This window comes from Ambystoma mexicanum, chromosome 9 (genome assembly GCF_040938575.1).
Source record: "Ambystoma mexicanum isolate Mex_15411 chromosome 9, UKY_AmexF1_1, whole genome shotgun sequence".
Classification (NCBI taxonomy): Eukaryota; Metazoa; Chordata; class Amphibia; order Caudata; family Ambystomatidae; genus Ambystoma; species Ambystoma mexicanum.
The window spans coordinates 524,467,919-524,484,515 of record NC_090931.1 but is presented as its reverse complement, the minus strand read 5'-3'; the positions used below and the strand labels follow the sequence as shown (position 1 = coordinate 524,484,515).

The 16,597-nt window shown below is 48.1% G+C and overlaps 1 long non-coding RNA gene across 1 annotated transcript in view; it reads left to right on the top strand.

The window, feature by feature from the left end:
• Positions 1-260: 260 nt before the first annotated feature.
• LOC138488239 (uncharacterized) overlaps positions 261-16,597 on the top strand; it is a 120,209-nt gene continuing 103,872 nt past the window's right edge. The window contains exon 1 of the long non-coding RNA XR_011274616.1: positions 261-553. This is a non-coding gene — a long non-coding RNA (uncharacterized lncRNA). The remainder of the gene's footprint in view (positions 554-16,597) is intronic.

Sequence of the window (16,597 nt, the reverse complement as noted above, 5' to 3'; positions counted from 1 at the left end):
GCCACGCGCCAAGGCTCTGTCAAAACTTCTGACATACGAAGCCCGAATTATCAGAAATCACCTGGAGTAGGGCAAAGGCTTAATAGTCTCCCCTGTGGTGTCAGGGGTTTCATTGCACCTTTTCTCTCCTGTTGACGAATGCAGGGGAAAATAAGGAAGACTGCGCTGTAGTCAGGACTCCAATTCCCATGGTGCCTGTGTCCTGATCGACTGTTCTTCTACGTTTCCATCGTATGTATTCTATGGTCACTTCCGGCTACATAAGCAGCTGTGACTCTTCCTTCGCTGCTTCTGATTGAAGTTACTTCCACAAAGTAACCTCTGCATTTACTTTTGCGGATTCCTTTTGTTACAAGGCTACGTTTCATTGCTCTTCAAACTCTGCCCACCTGTATCCGGACCTTTTGGCTTGTCACCTCGGAGTGCTTTGTTTGGAGTTTCTTGCACCTTAACTTGACCGCCCGTGTAAGAGGACCCTCGTTTGCCTTCTGGACTGCTCTGCCTTCTGTTTTGCCTTACGATTGCTGTTCACACAGCCCACTCTATACCGCAGGTACGCAGTTTTCTTTGTTGCCTGATACTCCTGTCCTCTGTTACCTGTACGAGTAGAGTTCAACACTCTGTACCTTTACCTGTGATCTTTACTCCTGACGTCTCCTAGTGGGATCCATCATTGCTTCTTCCTGTCTCTCCTAGCACTAGAACTCACTACTGTGAAAGTGCATAAGGATGCTGCGCTGATAAATGCACCAACCCGTATCTAGACGTGCTCCTCGTGCCGCCCGGGAATACTGTCCTTACTAACCATCCCCTTTTATTATTTTACACTTGTCGTTGTTTCCCTATCTAAGAATCCAGTACTTATTGACGGTAAGACTCCAGTACTATCTACTGTGTTAATACACTGGGTTTACGTATACAGGTGGTAACAGTGCTTTTGTATTATAGTTAGGAAGTCCATTCTGGGATTCTCTGCATACACTCTTGGGCAGGACACATCAGGCATTACATAGTAATCTGAGGTTAGGTTTGTGTAACAGTCAGTCATATTGTTATTTACGTTCTGCCCTTTCTTTGCAGCTGGTTTTGCGGCGGTGTGCTCTCCCCACTCTTTTGAGTGATCGGATCCTTTTCACTGTTACATCAGTGGAGGGAAATATCACTAAAAAGATCTTATTCCCTCACAGAGAGGACGCTCGGGTAGGAGGCTCCAACCCGAGCTCTCCAAGCAAATCCCAGTACTTGCTTTCGGTCTCTGGCAATCACCTTTGGTGAGTAACAGAATCAGAAGACATGGATGAGGAAGATACCCTGGCTGCCATAGTTCGCTTGGTAGCCGAGCTCAGGGCAGACATGGTGGTTGCCCATGATGCCATTAATCACTGGATTGATAACCTACAGAGCTTTCCTGCTCCTCACACTTTGGGGATGGATACCTCCATGCGGCTGCATCCACATCCGGGGTTCCCATCGCCTCCGGTTCTGGTTTTGCTGCAGCCTCGGTTCTGATGGCCTCTCAGTTTCCTCTGGCCCCTTCAGAAAGGTTCCTTGGTGACCCGAAGAACTATAGGACCTTTATTAACCAATGCAAACTTCATTTTCTCTGCCGACCAACGGCTTTCCCTAATTCCACAAGCCGCCTTTGTTCTTTCTCATCTCGGTCGGACTGCAGCCGCCTGTCAAACCCATTGCTTGAATCTAATAGCTATCTGCTGTAAGACTGTGACACCCTAATCATAGCCATGCATAGGGTCTTTGACACACGGTACAAATCACAGGCCACAGATTTAGAATTCCTGAGTTTGCATCAGGGGTTGTTCTCTTTATTCACTTATCTCACTCGCTTTAACCAACTGGCAGCCGAAACAGACTGGCCAGAAGAGAAGAAATTGGCAATTTTTTTTACAAAGACCTGTCTGAAGAATTGAAAGACATCCTAGCCACGATTCCTGTGGTACCATCTATGTTTGGGGAGTTGCTGGATTTAGTTCTACAAATAGACGCCAGAAGGGCCGAAAGAAAAGGGGAACGTAAGCCGGCTGCCCCGCTAATTCCTCTTCCGGATACTGCTAGTCCTCTGGCTTCCGCTCCAGAACCCATGCAGGTCGGGGGAGTACAGGGACCATTGACCCCTGGCCAGCAAGAACACTGCAGAACAAAAAACCTTTGCATGTACTGCAGTGCTGCTGATCATCAGTTAAAAGACTGCCCAAAGAAACCTGTCAAGAAGGCGGGAAATGCCAGAACCCGGCGGTAGCTAGAGTCCCTATGCCGGGTGTCTATTCTTTGGACTCGCATCAACAGACAGTTGTACCTGTTAGTCTGCCTGGGGTTTTTACTACTGTCCCTGATGCCTCATTTCCATCTGTGGCCATTATTGATTCAGGCGCAACAGGGAATTATATGGACTACGACTATGCGGTTTCCCATAACATCCCTCTGTTGCCCAAAGCACAGCCGGAAACAGTCCATGCTGTGGATGGCACGTCTGTAGTGTCCGGTCTGGTGACCCAGAACACTTCTGCTGTTCAAATGCAAACAGAGGAAGGACACTTGGAAACCGATTGCCAGTCATATTGGGGGTGCCCTGGTTGCAACAGCATAATCCCGCCATCGATTGGGCCAAAAGGGTAGTCCAGTTCCTGTCTGCCCTCTGCAATGAGCAGTGTTGCCAGATCCCTCCTCCCAGGCCTTGGTGGCTTCTTCGGCCTTTATTGGGGCGGTAAATACTGGCAAAGAGAGCATCCCCAAGGAATACTTGTCTTATCTAGATGTCTTCAACAAAGGAGGAGCTGAGCACCTACCTCCACATCGTCCTTATGACTATCCCACAGACCTGATTCCCGGTGCCAAAATCCCAGCAGGTAGAGTCTACTCCCTCACTGTACCGGAAGACAAAGTGCTCAAAGAATACATCGACAAAGCTTTGGCTACAGGATTCTGTTAGGGAGAATTCTCTGTTTAGGCTGAATTTCCCTACCTAGTGAGTCCCCCAGCAGCTTTGCTGGATTTCTGGGGTTTCTTCTTTTTCTCCTGCCAAGAGTGAGACTCTTTTACCCTCACTCTTGGACATGTTGAAGTGTGTTTTCTTGGTTAAACCTTGTGTTGAATGGGCTATGGGGTCTTTTACTCCATAGGGCCTCATGTGTTTTTGTGATGTGGGTTACACAGCACCCTCTGTGCCGTGACCCAGGGGTGTCCTAGGGACTCCCCAACATAGACTCCATACCCTGGGACTGACTACTGTCTCCCAGGGCATGTAAAGTCACCAAAGACTTTGCTAGTCTTGAATCCTGAACAGAACCAGTACAAACCATCATATTGTGGACGTACTGGCTGGGGCAATTCGATTGCCCCAGGGTCTGTTAGTCGAGGGGGCACGTCTCCGTCCCCCCTGATCGAGTTTTGGCTGGTGGCAGTGGAAACTACTTTTTATATTCGACCGCGAATATTTCCCTATGGGATTTCCCATTGTTTTAGGCTAACACATTTAATTATTTATTTACGGTAGCCTTAAACATACCGCCGGTTTATATATTTATTATTATAACTCCGGTTGGGACTTTTTGCCAAAACTTGACTCTAAAATGGCGTTGGCGTTCGCCTCTGTAACTCTGACCCAAAGTGGAGCCCTTTGTCCCACTTTTGGCGGGCTTCTCCACAGAAGCCCTCCAAAGTGGTGCCACTCTGTCTGGGGTACTTAGGAGGGGTGGAGGGGGATTTAGGCACCCTGGACTGAGTTACCTTGGTAACTCCAGTCGCACTCCGTCCTGATTGGCCCAAGTGGTGAGCCGGCCGGCTCACCACTTAGCATGTTTGAGTGACAGCTAGGCTGGGTGAATGGGGGTTTGCGCATAAAAGCAGGGCTTTGGGGACTGGAACTTCAGAAGTCGCCACAGGACCAAGAATCCGACGAGGGAAGAGCTGAGCCGACCTGCTTCGACGACACCACCGGGTGGAGCCCTGCTGAACCGTCTCACCACTTTTCCCGACGACCGAGGAGAACTCTTAACGGAGTGGCTCCTTCCCTTGACTGGTGGGGACAACCAGTTTTCGCCTTCTTTTCGCTTCTCGAGGTATCTCGTGGCCGCCTTGCCAGTGCCAAGCACCCCGGCAACCGGAACCCCACCACTTTTACCCCAACCACGAAAGTCGGTACAAACCTTTAACCGGAGGACTCCGCGGCTGGTTTCTTCCCGGGCAGTGCAACGACCTTCTTCTTCTGCTCTTCAGCGAGAACTTCTTCTCCCCTGACCGACGTCGAGCCTTGCTGCCACTGCCTGGAACAACTGCCACCGCTGGAGGATCCTATCCGCTTAAGGTACCGTGTTCCGCCTGGCTTCCCTTGCTACCGACTGTACGGGGTAGATTTAGCCCCCGGCTCTCGACCCTGGGAGTGCCTGGGACACCCTGGCTAAACTTTCTAAACCACTCTAAACTCTTTCTAACTCTTTGCAAGACTTTGAATCCCTAATAACAGTGTGATCTTGGGCACATTTTCGCTCCGGCTACTCTAAGAGTGGGCCCTGCCTAGTGACTTTTGCTCACCTGTGACTTTGTGCTTCTTTGAGCCTATTGCAAGTGTTCTGGACCTTAGAGTGGTGTGTTTAACCCATAGCTCTTTCTATTTATCCCTTTCTTGAACCTACTAGAGTGTCATCTAACGTTAAGCGCTCACCTCTGTTTTAATTATGTGGTGTTAACTTAGAGTTGTCTAGATAGGAGTAAGGGTTGGAACTGCTTTCATTATAACTGTGTTTGAAGTGTTTTTACTATACTTTGCTAGAGTGTTTTCAACTTATGTGTTCTTAAAAATAAATAACTATATACTTTTGAAACCAAGCTCTGGTCAGTGTTTGCTTGTGCTATTGTGTCTGGGTACATATGGTGTATACTTTACATACTGCCTAACTCTTCTTGAGGGAAGTCTGACTGCTCAGCCACAGCTACCAGGTAAATCTGGGTGGTGCAGACTGCTACCAAGTGGGTTTACTGCTATACCTGTAGTCCTAAATCTTTTGCAGTGTTCCCCAAGGGAACTGCACAGGTTTCCGCCTAACACTGGTGGCAGCGGTGGGATTTGTATTGAGTATACATTTTATTGTACTTTAGATACCTTAGTGCAACTAACCACAAAGCTTAGCACTGTAAAAGTAATCCTCTAACATGTCAGTTATAGAAAGCTATAGTCAAGAGTCCCTTGCAGCCAAAACTGCTGATTGTTTAAGAGTGCTCTGTAAACATAAGGATCTCCTGACTAAGGGCAAGAAAATGGAGCTGATTGAAAGATTGTTAGCTAACCAAAGTCTGGGTGATGGTTCAGAGGAACCTACCACTCCAGCCACTGTAGATGACAGTATTGAAGTTAACATGGAGCAAAATGTTGATGATTCTGAGGAAGAGTCAGAAGAGGAGGGTGAGGCTGTTGTAACTGTCCCCCCTAGGCCTCTGCCTGCTCTACCTGCTGTACCTACTGGACCTTTACCAGGTCCCACATTTAGTCCTCAGTACTTTGAACTGGAGAAAATGAAACTAGAATTGGAGTATAAGAAACTTAATGCTCAAACTGACAAAGAACTAAGGCTAAGGGAAATGGAGCTCAAGTATGACTTAGAAATGAAGAAATTATCTGTTGAGAATGTTTCTCTCTCTGGCTCCTCTAGAAGTTCCAGTCCTAAAAGACCCCGGATGCCTAAAGAATTGATTGGTATGTATGAGCCTAAGTTGGATGTGTTGGATTGGTTGTCTCTGTTTGAATATAATCATGGGCTCCAGAACATCACAGGAAATGACTTACTCACCTGGTTGTTCTCTAGGCTTCCCCCTGTTGCAACTGATGTGGTAATGGAGATGGGGGAGGAGGATAGGAAGGACTATGAATGTGTGAAACTAGCTTTGATAGCTAGGTTTGGGAAGACCCCTTCCCAGTATCTTAAGAGGTTTAGGAGCCTCAAAAAGCATGATGGTACCCCTTGGGCTACCTGGGTGAGTGAATGTTTGAAAAACTTAGAGGGATGGATTAAGGGTTACAAGGTGAACACTTATGAAGGTATGAAGAATTTGTTTATGTTGGAGACTATTTATGATGCCTGCTCTCCTGAGCTCAGACAACACTTGGCTGATTCCAGGGAATTAGATTCCCGGAAACTAGCTAAGGCTGCTGACTTGTGGGTTGCCAACAGGGCCACTCACAAGGATTCTGGGGTAACTCAGAAGAAGGATGGGGAGAAACAGCCTAAAAAGGACTCCAAAGAGAATTCTAATACTACAAATTCCAAAGAGGGCCCCAAACAAAACTATAAGGGTAAGCCACAAGGGAAACCAAATCAGGCTAGTGTACCTCCTGGTCCCAGACCAGAAGGCGGTCAGAACAAGCCTCCATTCCAGCGAGCCTTTGGCTCATGCTTTGTTTGTAAGGCTACTGACCATGTGAAAGGAGATCCCAGATGTAAGGGTAAACCTTCAGGGGTCCAGCTTGCCTCCTTAGCCTTCGCTCCAGAAGAGGAAGTACATATGGCAAGTGGAAACTTTCTATTACTAGCTGATGAACCCACTGGAGTCTCAGCTAGTGTTTCTTTAGTCTCTCTGGGGTTGTGGGAACAACAGAATTTAGATGTCTATAACTCTATCCCAGATAATACTAAAGAGTATTATAAGGACAGTGTCCAGGTGAATGGTCAGGAGACTCCTGCCATTAGGGACACTGGAGCCAGCATAACTGTGGTGGATGAATCATTTTTCAAGGCAGAGGATGTTGCTAAGGCACCCAAATGCCTCACCAAGTTAGCTGGTGGGCCTGTGCAGATGTGTCCCCAGTTACCAGTTCTCATCCAATGTTATGATATGGCTGTAAAAATACCTGTCAGTGTACAATGTGAAGTGCCAGGTAGGGTTCTGTTGGGTAATGACCTCAAAGCTCTTGGAGTTGTATCTCATACCCCCAGACCCCATAGCAAAAGGTTACAGGAACTCACAAAACCTGCAAGAGAGAAAACCCTGAGAGGGTTATCTCAGGAGATGATGACAGAAATCACTCCTCTCCCACTGGAGCAACTTACTGCAGTAACTACCAGATCAGGAGCAAAGGGGCAACCCAAGACTCCTAGGAAAAAGCCAGCAGCAAGCACTCCAGGGCTTCCAACAAGGACTTCCCCTAGGTTGTCCAAAGTTACACCTGTAACTCCACCTCCAGCTGAGGCTGAGAGGGAGGTACCACCCTGTGTGGTTGAGCTAGACTCTGAGGAAGAGCTAGAAGGAGGCCCCAACCTTATTGGAGATTTGGACCCTGAGGACCATCCTGAACTGCAGTCTTTACTGGCAGAAGGTGGGCCTAGCAGGGCAGCTTTTCGTAAGGGGCAAAGAGAATGTCCAACTCTGGAAGGTCTCCGCCACCAGGCAGCTTCTCAAGCTGATGGGCAAGAGCCTGGGAAGTATAGGTTGCACTGGGAAGATGGCCTCTTCTACAGTGAACCCACTGAGTCTGAACCTGGAGACTACAAACGCCTTGTAGTCCCCCAAGAGAACAGACAACAGTTCTTACAACTAGCCCATGAGATACCTTTGGCTGGTCACTTGAGTTTCAAGAAGACCAAGGAAAGGCTCTCACTCTACTTTTATTGGCCAAAGATGGGGGCTGAAGTAGATAGATATTGTAAGAGCTGCCATACCTGCCAGACTTCTGGTAAGGTTGGTTCCAAGAATGTGGCACCTTTAGTGCCTCTCCCAGTTGTGGGAGTCCCATTTGAGAGGGTAGGGATTGACATTGTTGGTCCCCTTGACCCCCCAACCTCCTCAGGCAACAGGTTTATCCTTGTTGTAGTAGACCATGCTACTAGGTACCCTGAGGCAATTCCTATGAGGACTGTTACAGCTCCGGCTGTGGCTAAGGCCCTCCTTGGTATTTTTACCAGGGTTGGGTTTCCTAAGGAGGTAATCTCTGACAGGGGGTCAAACTTTATGTCCCACTACATGAAAGCCATGTGGAAAACCTGTGGAGTTACCTACAAGTTCTCAACCGCATACCACCCTCAGACAAACGGGTTGGTTGAAAGGTTTAACAGAACCATGAAGAGCATGATAGGTGCTTTAGAAGAACCCCTTAAGAAAAAGTGGGACCTTCTACTGCCATGCCTTCTCTTTGCTTATAGAGAAGTCCCTCAGGAGGGAGTAGGTTATTCTCCCTTTGAGCTTCTCTATGGCCATCCAGTCAGAGGTCCATTGGCCCTGATTAAGGAGGGATTGGAAGGTGCTCCTCCCCTCAAGCCAGTCAGAGTGACTGACTATGTGATAGGTCTCCGGAGGAGAATGTCACACATGATGGCAGAAGCAAGTGACAACTTGAAAGCTGGTCAAGCTCTGGTCAAACATTGGCACGACCAGAAGGCTAACATGGTTGAGTTTACTCAAGACCAGCTAGTTCTAGTTATGCTCCCAACAAGGCAGAGGGCCTTGCAAGACAAATGGATGGGACCCTTCAAGATTGTGGGAAAACTTGGAGAGGTCAACTATCTGGTGGATCTGGGCAGACCCAGGGAAGCTCCTAGAGTCTTCCACACCAACCGACTAAAAGCATACATCTCCAGACCTGATGTAGGAGCCTTGCTTCTAGCTTCAGCTGCAGAGGAAGAAGAGAGTGAATCTCTCCCTGATCTCCTCAGAGGTGTGCCTTTAGATGAAAAAGTTGAAGGAGTCAACCTCTCTTCAGACCTGACACCTGAGCAACGAGAGGAGTGCAAATCTATGTTAAATCAGTTTGCCTCCCTGTTCTCACTGTCACCAGGCTTGACCCCTTGGGGCCAGCATGAGATACTCACTGGTGACTGTCTGCCAGTCAAAAGCAGAGGATACAGAATGTCAGAACATATCAGAGCCCACATCAAAGGAGAGGTCAAGAAGATGCTTGATCTCGGGGTAATAGAGCCCTCTACTAGTCCATGGTCTAGCCCAGTTGTGTTAGTACCAAAGGCAGGATCCAAAGACTTGAGATTCTGTGTGGACTATAGAGCTCTAAATGCAGTCACCAAGACTGATGCCCACCCTTTGCCCAGGACAGATGAGTTGGTGGATAAACTTGGTGCAGCCAAGTACCTCAGCACATTTGACCTGACGTCAGGCTATTGGCAAATAGCCCTGACAGACCATGCCAAGGAGAAAACTGCATTTTCAACCCCAGTTGGCTTGTACCAGTTTAAGGTCATGCCTTTTGGACTAAAAAATGCACCTGCCACATTCCAAAGGATGGTGAACCAAGTTCTGGCTGGGATGGAAGATTTCTGCATGGCATACTTGGATGACATTGCAGTCTTCAGCCACTCCTGGGAAGAACATGTGAACCACCTAGGACATGTGTTGCAGGCTCTGGAACAGGCCCATTTGACAATCAAAGCCAGTAAGTGCCAGATTGGTCAAAGTAAAGTGGTCTACCTTGGACATGAGGTAGGAGGTGGAGAAATAAGGCCTTTGCCCAGCAAGATTGAAGCTGTGCAAAATTGGACAACACCAACTACTCAAACCCAAGTGAGAGCTTTTCTAGGCCTCACTGGATATTACAGGAATTTCATTGAGAACTATGGGACCATAGCTTCTCCACTGAATGTAATCTCCTCTCCCAAATTCCCTAAAAAGGTAAAATGGAATGAGGAGTGCAATCAGGCCTTTGAAAAACTGAAGAGAGCTCTTTGCCAAGCTCCAGTATTGAGAGCTCCTGACTACCACCAACCTTTCATTGTACAAACTGATGCTTCCAATGTAGGTATAGGTGCAGTTCTAAGCCAACTGGATGAGAAGGGTAGGGAGCACCCCATTTGCTTCATCAGTAGGAAACTGAAGGATCCTGAGACAAGGTGGGCAACTATCGAAAGAGAATGCTTTGCTATTGTGTGGGCACTGAAGAAGTTTAGGCCATACTTGTATGGTTCTACTTTTGTTATTCAGACTGACCACCAACCCTTGAGATGGTTAATGCAAATGAAAGGGGAAAATCCAAAACTATTGAGATGGTCAATCTGCCTGCAAGGGTTTGATTTCACCATTGAGCACAGGTCAGGGTGTCACCATCAAAATGCTGATGGACTCTCTAGGATGTATATCATCGACTAGAGGTATGAGGTTCATCCAGGAGTGGATTAAATCCTCCTGTCCCTTAGTCTGGGGGGGGGCGAGTGTTAGGGAGAATTCTCTGTTTAGGCTGAATTTCCCTACCTAGTGAGTCCCCCAGCAGCTTTGCTGGATTTCTGGGGTTTCTTCTTTTTCTCCTGCCAAGAGTGAGACTCTTTTACCCTCACTCTTGGACATGTTGAAGTGTGTTTTCTTGGTTAAACCTTGTGTTGAATGGGCTATGGGGTCTTTTACTCCATAGGGCCTCATGTGTTTTTGTGATGTGGGTTACACAGCACCCTCTGTGCCGTGACCCAGGGGTGTCCTAGGGACTCCCCAACATAGACTCCATACCGTGGGACTGACTACTGTCTCCCAGGGCATGTAAAGTCACCAAAGACTTTGCTAGTCTTGAATCCTGAACAGAACCAGTACAAACCATCATATTGTGGACGTACTGGCTGGAGCAATTCGATTGCCCCAGGGTCTGTTAGTCGAGGGGGCACGTCTCCGTCCCCCCTGATCGAGTTTTGGCTGGTGGCAGTGGAAACTACTTTTTATATTCGACCGCGAATATTTCCCTATGGGATTTCCCATTGTTTTAGGCTAACACATTTAATTATTTATTTACGGTAGCCTTAAACATACCGCCGGTTTATATATTTATTATTATAACTCCGGTTGGGACTTTTTGCCAAAACTTGACTCTAAAATGGCGTTGGCGTTCGCCTCTGTAACTCTGACCCAAAGTGGAGCCCTTTGTCCCACTTTTGGCGGGCTTCTCCACAGAAGCCCTCCAAAGTGGTGCCACTCTGTCTGGGGTACTTAGGAGGGGCGGAGGGGGATTTAGGCACCCTGGACTGAGTTACCTTGGTAACTCCAGTCGCACTCCGTCCTGATTGGCCCAAGTGGTGAGCCGGCCGGCTCACCACTTAGCATGTTTGAGTGACAGCTAGGCTGGGTGAATGGGGGTTTGCTGCATAAAAGCAGGGCTTTGGGGACTGGAACTTCAGAAGTCGCCACAGGACCAAGAATCCGACGAGGGAAGAGCTGAGCCGACCTGCTTCGACGACACCACCCGGTGGAGCCCTGCTGAACCGTCTCACCACTTTTCCCGACGACCGAGGAGAACTCTTAACGGAGTGGCTCCTTCCCTTGACTGGTGGGGACAACCAGTTTTCGCCTTCTTTTCGCTTCTCGAGGTATCTCGTGGCCGCCTTGCCAGTGCCAAGCACCCCGGCAACCGGAACCCCACCACTTTTACCCCAACCACGAAAGTCGGTACAAACCTTTAACCGGAGGACTCCGCGGCTGGTTTCTTCCCGGGCAGTGCAACGACCTTCTTCTTCTGCTCTTCAGCGAGAACTTCTTCTCCCCTGACCGACGTCGAGCCTTGCTGCCACTGCCTGGAACAACTGCCACCGCTGGAGGATCCTATCCGCTTAAGGTACCGTGTTCCGCCTGGCTTCCCTTGCTACCGACTGTACGGGGTAGATTTAGCCCCCGGCTCTCGACTCTGGGAGTGCCTGGGACACCCTGGCTAAACTTTCTAAACCACTCTAAACTCTTTCTAACTCTTTGCAAGACTTTGAATCCCTAATAACAGTGTGATCTTGGGCACATTTTCGCTCCGGCTACTCTAAGAGTGGGCCCTGCCTAGTGACTTTTGCTCACCTGTGACTTTGTGCTTCTTTGAGCCTATTGCAAGTGTTCTGGACCTTAGAGTGGTGTGTTTAACCCATAGCTGTTTCTATTTATCCCTTTCTTGAACCTACTAGAGTGTCATCTAACGTTAAGCGCTCACCTCTGTTTTAATTATGTGGTGTTAACTTAGAGTTGTCTAGATAGGAGTAAGGGTTGGAACTGCTTTCATTATAACTGTGTTTGAAGTGTTTTTACTATACTTTGCTAGAGTGTTTTCAACTTATGTGTTCTTAAAAATAAATAACTATATACTTTTGAAACCAAGCTCTGGTCAGTGTTTGCTTGTGCTATTGTGTCTGGGTACATATGGTGTATACTTTACATACTGCCTAACTCTTCTTGAGGGAAGTCTGACTGCTCAGCCACAGCTACCAGGTAAATCTGGGTGGTGCAGACTGCTACCAAGTGGGTTTACTGCTATACCTGTAGTCCTAAATCTTTTGCAGTGTTCCCCAAGGGAACTGCACAGGTTTCCGCCTAACAGATTCATAAGACCTTCTAGGTCTCTCGCGGCTTCTCCCCTCTTCTTTGTCCCGAAGAAGGAAGGCGACCTCTGCCCTTGCATAGATTACAGGGCGTTAAACGCCATCACTGTAAAAAACCAGTACCCACTCCTGCTGATCTCCGTCCTCTTGGTCCAGCTCGGTTCTTCTGTCATCTTTACCAAACTCGATCTCTGAGGAGCGTACAATCTTGTACGTATCTGCAAAGGGGATGAATGGAAGACAGCGTTCAAAAAATGTTACGGTCTGTATGACTAACTGGTTATGTCTTCCGGCTTATGCAATGCTTTGGCCACCTTTCAAGCCTTCACGAATGACATCTTCCATGACTACTTGGACCAGTTTATGGTGGTGTACTTGGATGACATCCTGATCTATTCGCCTTCACCAGAGGCACATACCGAACATGTGTGTCTTGTTCTACAACAGCTCCGGGAACACCACCTATTTGTGAAAGCGGAGAAATGTGTGTTTAACACCACCGAGGTGGAATTCCTTGGTTACGATCTCACCAACCAGGGCATCCGTATGAGCTGTTCCAAGGTTAAGGCAGTTCGAGATTGGACAATTCCGACTACCATCAAGGCTCTCCAATCGTTTTTGGGCTTTTCAAACTTCTATTGACGCTTCATACATTAATTCTCAGCCTTATCGACTCCTTTGTCTGCCTTGACTAGTTCCAAGATGCCCTACCGTTGGAACCCAGAAGCTCAGCAGCCTTTAGACACTTTGAAAGCCACCTTTTCTTCCGCTCCAGTCTTGCAGCATCCTAACCGGCTGCTGCCATATCTAGTCGAGGCTAATGCCTCCGGTCATGCCGTTGGTGTGGTGTTGTCTCAACATTGTCCTGATTCAGGCGAGATCCATCTGATTGCCTTCTTCTCCAGGAAACTTACTCAGTATGAGATGAACTATCCCATTACAGAAAGAGAGCTGCTAGCTATCAAGGAAGCCTTTTCTGAGTGGAGGGATCATCTGTTGGGTGCTGAGCACCCTGTTACTGTTTTCTGAGAGCATCGCAGTTTGTTGGCCTTCAATTACATGAAGTGTCTCACCGCTCGTCAGGCACAATGGCATCTTTTCTTTTCGCAATTCAATTTCATCATTACTTATCGTCCTGCCCATTTTAATACATGTTTTAATACATGTCCCGATGCACTGACTCGGTTACCTTCTGATCTTCAGAAAACCATGGAAGAACGTCCCTTGGTATTACCTCATCGAGTGGTATGCGGATGTACACCGCAGCCTTCTCTGCGTTCTCTGCTCATGGATTGGGTTTCCTCACATCCCTTGGAATGCACCAAACTCAATCTCGACATTGTACAGGGCTTGCCATACATACAGGGGTGTTTGTACCTACCTCCTGGGGAAGCACGTTTACGTGCCCTTACTTGGTCGCACGATTCATTGATAGCTGCTCACCCCGGTCAGCAGAAGACTCTGGAGGCCGTTCGACGATGAGCCTGGTGGCCGTCAATGTCCAAGGACGTTTCAGACTATCTATCTTCTTGTTTGGTCTATTCTCAGTGTAAGATATCGCGATCAAAACCTATGGTCTCTTACAACCTCTCCCAGTGCCACACAAACCCTGGTATATGGTGTCAATTGATTTCATCGTTGACTTACCTCCTGTGGACGGGTTTGACACTATCTGGGTAGTCGTGGACGGTTGTATACAAATTGATCGTTTTACAACTGCTCGAATGACAATTGACCTTTTCACAATTGACCGAATTGTGAAGGTCAATTATACCATATATTTGGGGGTAAACCCCCCACAACCCCCCACCCAACGCCAAAACCCATATATATATATATATATATATATATATATATTCGGTCAACTGTGAAAAGGTCAATTGTGACCCTTTAAATTCGGTCAATTGTTCATTCAAACAATTGTAAACGACCAATTTGGGTAATACCATCGTGGACTACTTCACTAAGATGGCTATTTTTGTTCCTTGCTACGGTTTGCCTTCGGCCCCCGTGTTCAGCTTATTTTATGTTGTCAATGGCTGCGTTTCCAAGCACCAGGTAGCCCTGGGTCCGACCTCCAGGCAGAGATTATGGATTGATGCCACCAATGTGTTGGTATCCAACATGCACTGTGCAACAACATATACCAAATTGACAATCCCCCTGAGGCCGACCGTTAGGTCAGAACAAAGAAATCTATAAAGTTTGTCCCGAAGAGAATATCGCAGTGTCTTTCATGCAGTGCAGGTCAGGGAGGCAGGCTTCAGCATCTACTGACTGACTACTCTCGTGTGTCACATGCGGCGCACCAGCATACAAGGCCGTTTGTCAGTATTTCCGCCGGCCCAGGCAGCTATAGCGTGTGTCTTGTTGTCACAGAGCTCTATCGCACCCACTGTACTGCTTAGTAGGATAAATTGTGCCGTCCCACGTCACAGAAGCGTTCTTTACATCAACGGGTCACCCATTGCTGTGTATTGTTTGTTTCCGCCTAGGAGCATAGCAGTATCATAGAGTGTTTCACAGCACTGCTCCTTGGGTGTCTCTATCCCACAGGGGACACAGTTTACCCCCAGGCCAATCAGTTTCTAATCATTTGCTGTACTCGGGTACACAAAAAATGGTGTGATAGTATCATGGTCAGTGTAGGTTGTTTTCAAATATATGTCTTGCAGCTTCTATAAGTGTTTTACAGTTCCCCCAATCTGAATGTCAGGATGGATTGTGATCTCCCACGTCATCCGGAGGTGTTATTATAGCGTTGAATTATCCATTCATTGTGTGCAGCATTATGTTCTTATGTGCCCACCGCCAGTCCTCCAGCAGCTGACCTCAATGCCACAATCTGGGTTAATATGTCCCTCCTGTGGGTGATGCAACCTCTTGGGGCCTTATAACAGGAGATTGATGTCAGGCGCCGGGCCGGAGAGCTTTCACCAGAAGTGCGGTGCAGGACTGTGATCCGGGAGCTGGCACGGCCTCCGCAGCCCATCCGGTCCCATCCCCAATGGGTCTAGACACCAACTTGAAGTGAGTAGCCCGGGGTGCGGATCAGGGAGGAGCACGGCACTTCATCTGCTGTGGTTACAGCAACAAGCCGTACAATATTCAAGGGGCTCCTACCTTGTGGGTGCTTGGATCAGCTTGTTCCTCCCATCATATCCGAGCCCGGTGCTGCAGCCTGAAGGTGCGGGCAGAAGGGCATACATATTGCAACAGCTTGTCCAGGCTGCGTTTTTTTTATTCGGCCGCAGCTGCTCAAACGTCGCTGCAGTGATGAATGGGGCCCATCTGCCAACACATGCCCATGCGTCTCCTCAACCCGAGCTTTGTAGTTTTGTGTAGGCAGCACCACACACACCATGGCCGACTGCCGCCCGGGATGTCCGCTGGGCAGGGCCTTACAGGGAGTGGAAGGATTGTTCTCTGTGTGGGGGGGGGGTACAATAACTCTTACTGCTATCACTAGGATGTATAACCCAGAGGGGCACCACGTACTGTGCCTGGTGTTATGCTAGCGAGCTCGGTCGGCTCCTCCCCTTTCAGGGCCTGTGAAGCTCTGCCTTCTCTGCGGATTCCAGCATTTGCTGCATGGTCTCTATAGTCAGCCACGAGCTGCGCCTCCATCGGTCACCTCTTCAAAACGGGATTTCTCAGGCGTTCCAAGTCGGATTGTCCTGTAACTTCTGTCGAGTGTTCACCAACCTTACGCAGACATGTTTCTTATCAGGTCTCGTTATCGGGGGGCTCCAGGACGGATATTATTTAAGTACAGGTCTGGTCTGGATCGGAGCACCACAGTCAGGCAGTCATCAGGTGCGTGCGCAACAGCGCCCCCCGGATGTACAGACTCTTAAGTCGCTCAGCTGATTGAAGGAAGAGCACCAGGTAACATTGCTGCTTCTCCTTAACAGTAAGGTACATGGTCAACAATGTGTCCATGCTACTTTACTTACAAATTTTTGAAAACATGTACTGCAGTGTTCTTAGCAGATCACGGAGTGCAAGGGGGGGGCAGAGCTGTGAGAGCACATTACTTGCCTAAAGGTTCTGTATATAGTGCCCAACGCTCCTCTTCATTCTCTTATGCACTAGCTTCCCGTGCATTCCTCGGGAATCAAGAGAGGAAAGTTTAACTTAACAAGAGCGGCATAGGTTGAGGGAGAAACCAGATGGAGGCAGTGGATCCCACCTCTCCCCACCTTCAGCTTGCAGCATTATATATATATATATATATATATATATATATATATATATATATATATATATATAACCCCAATGCCCTATCCTATACCTACACAGACTGGCAAGCC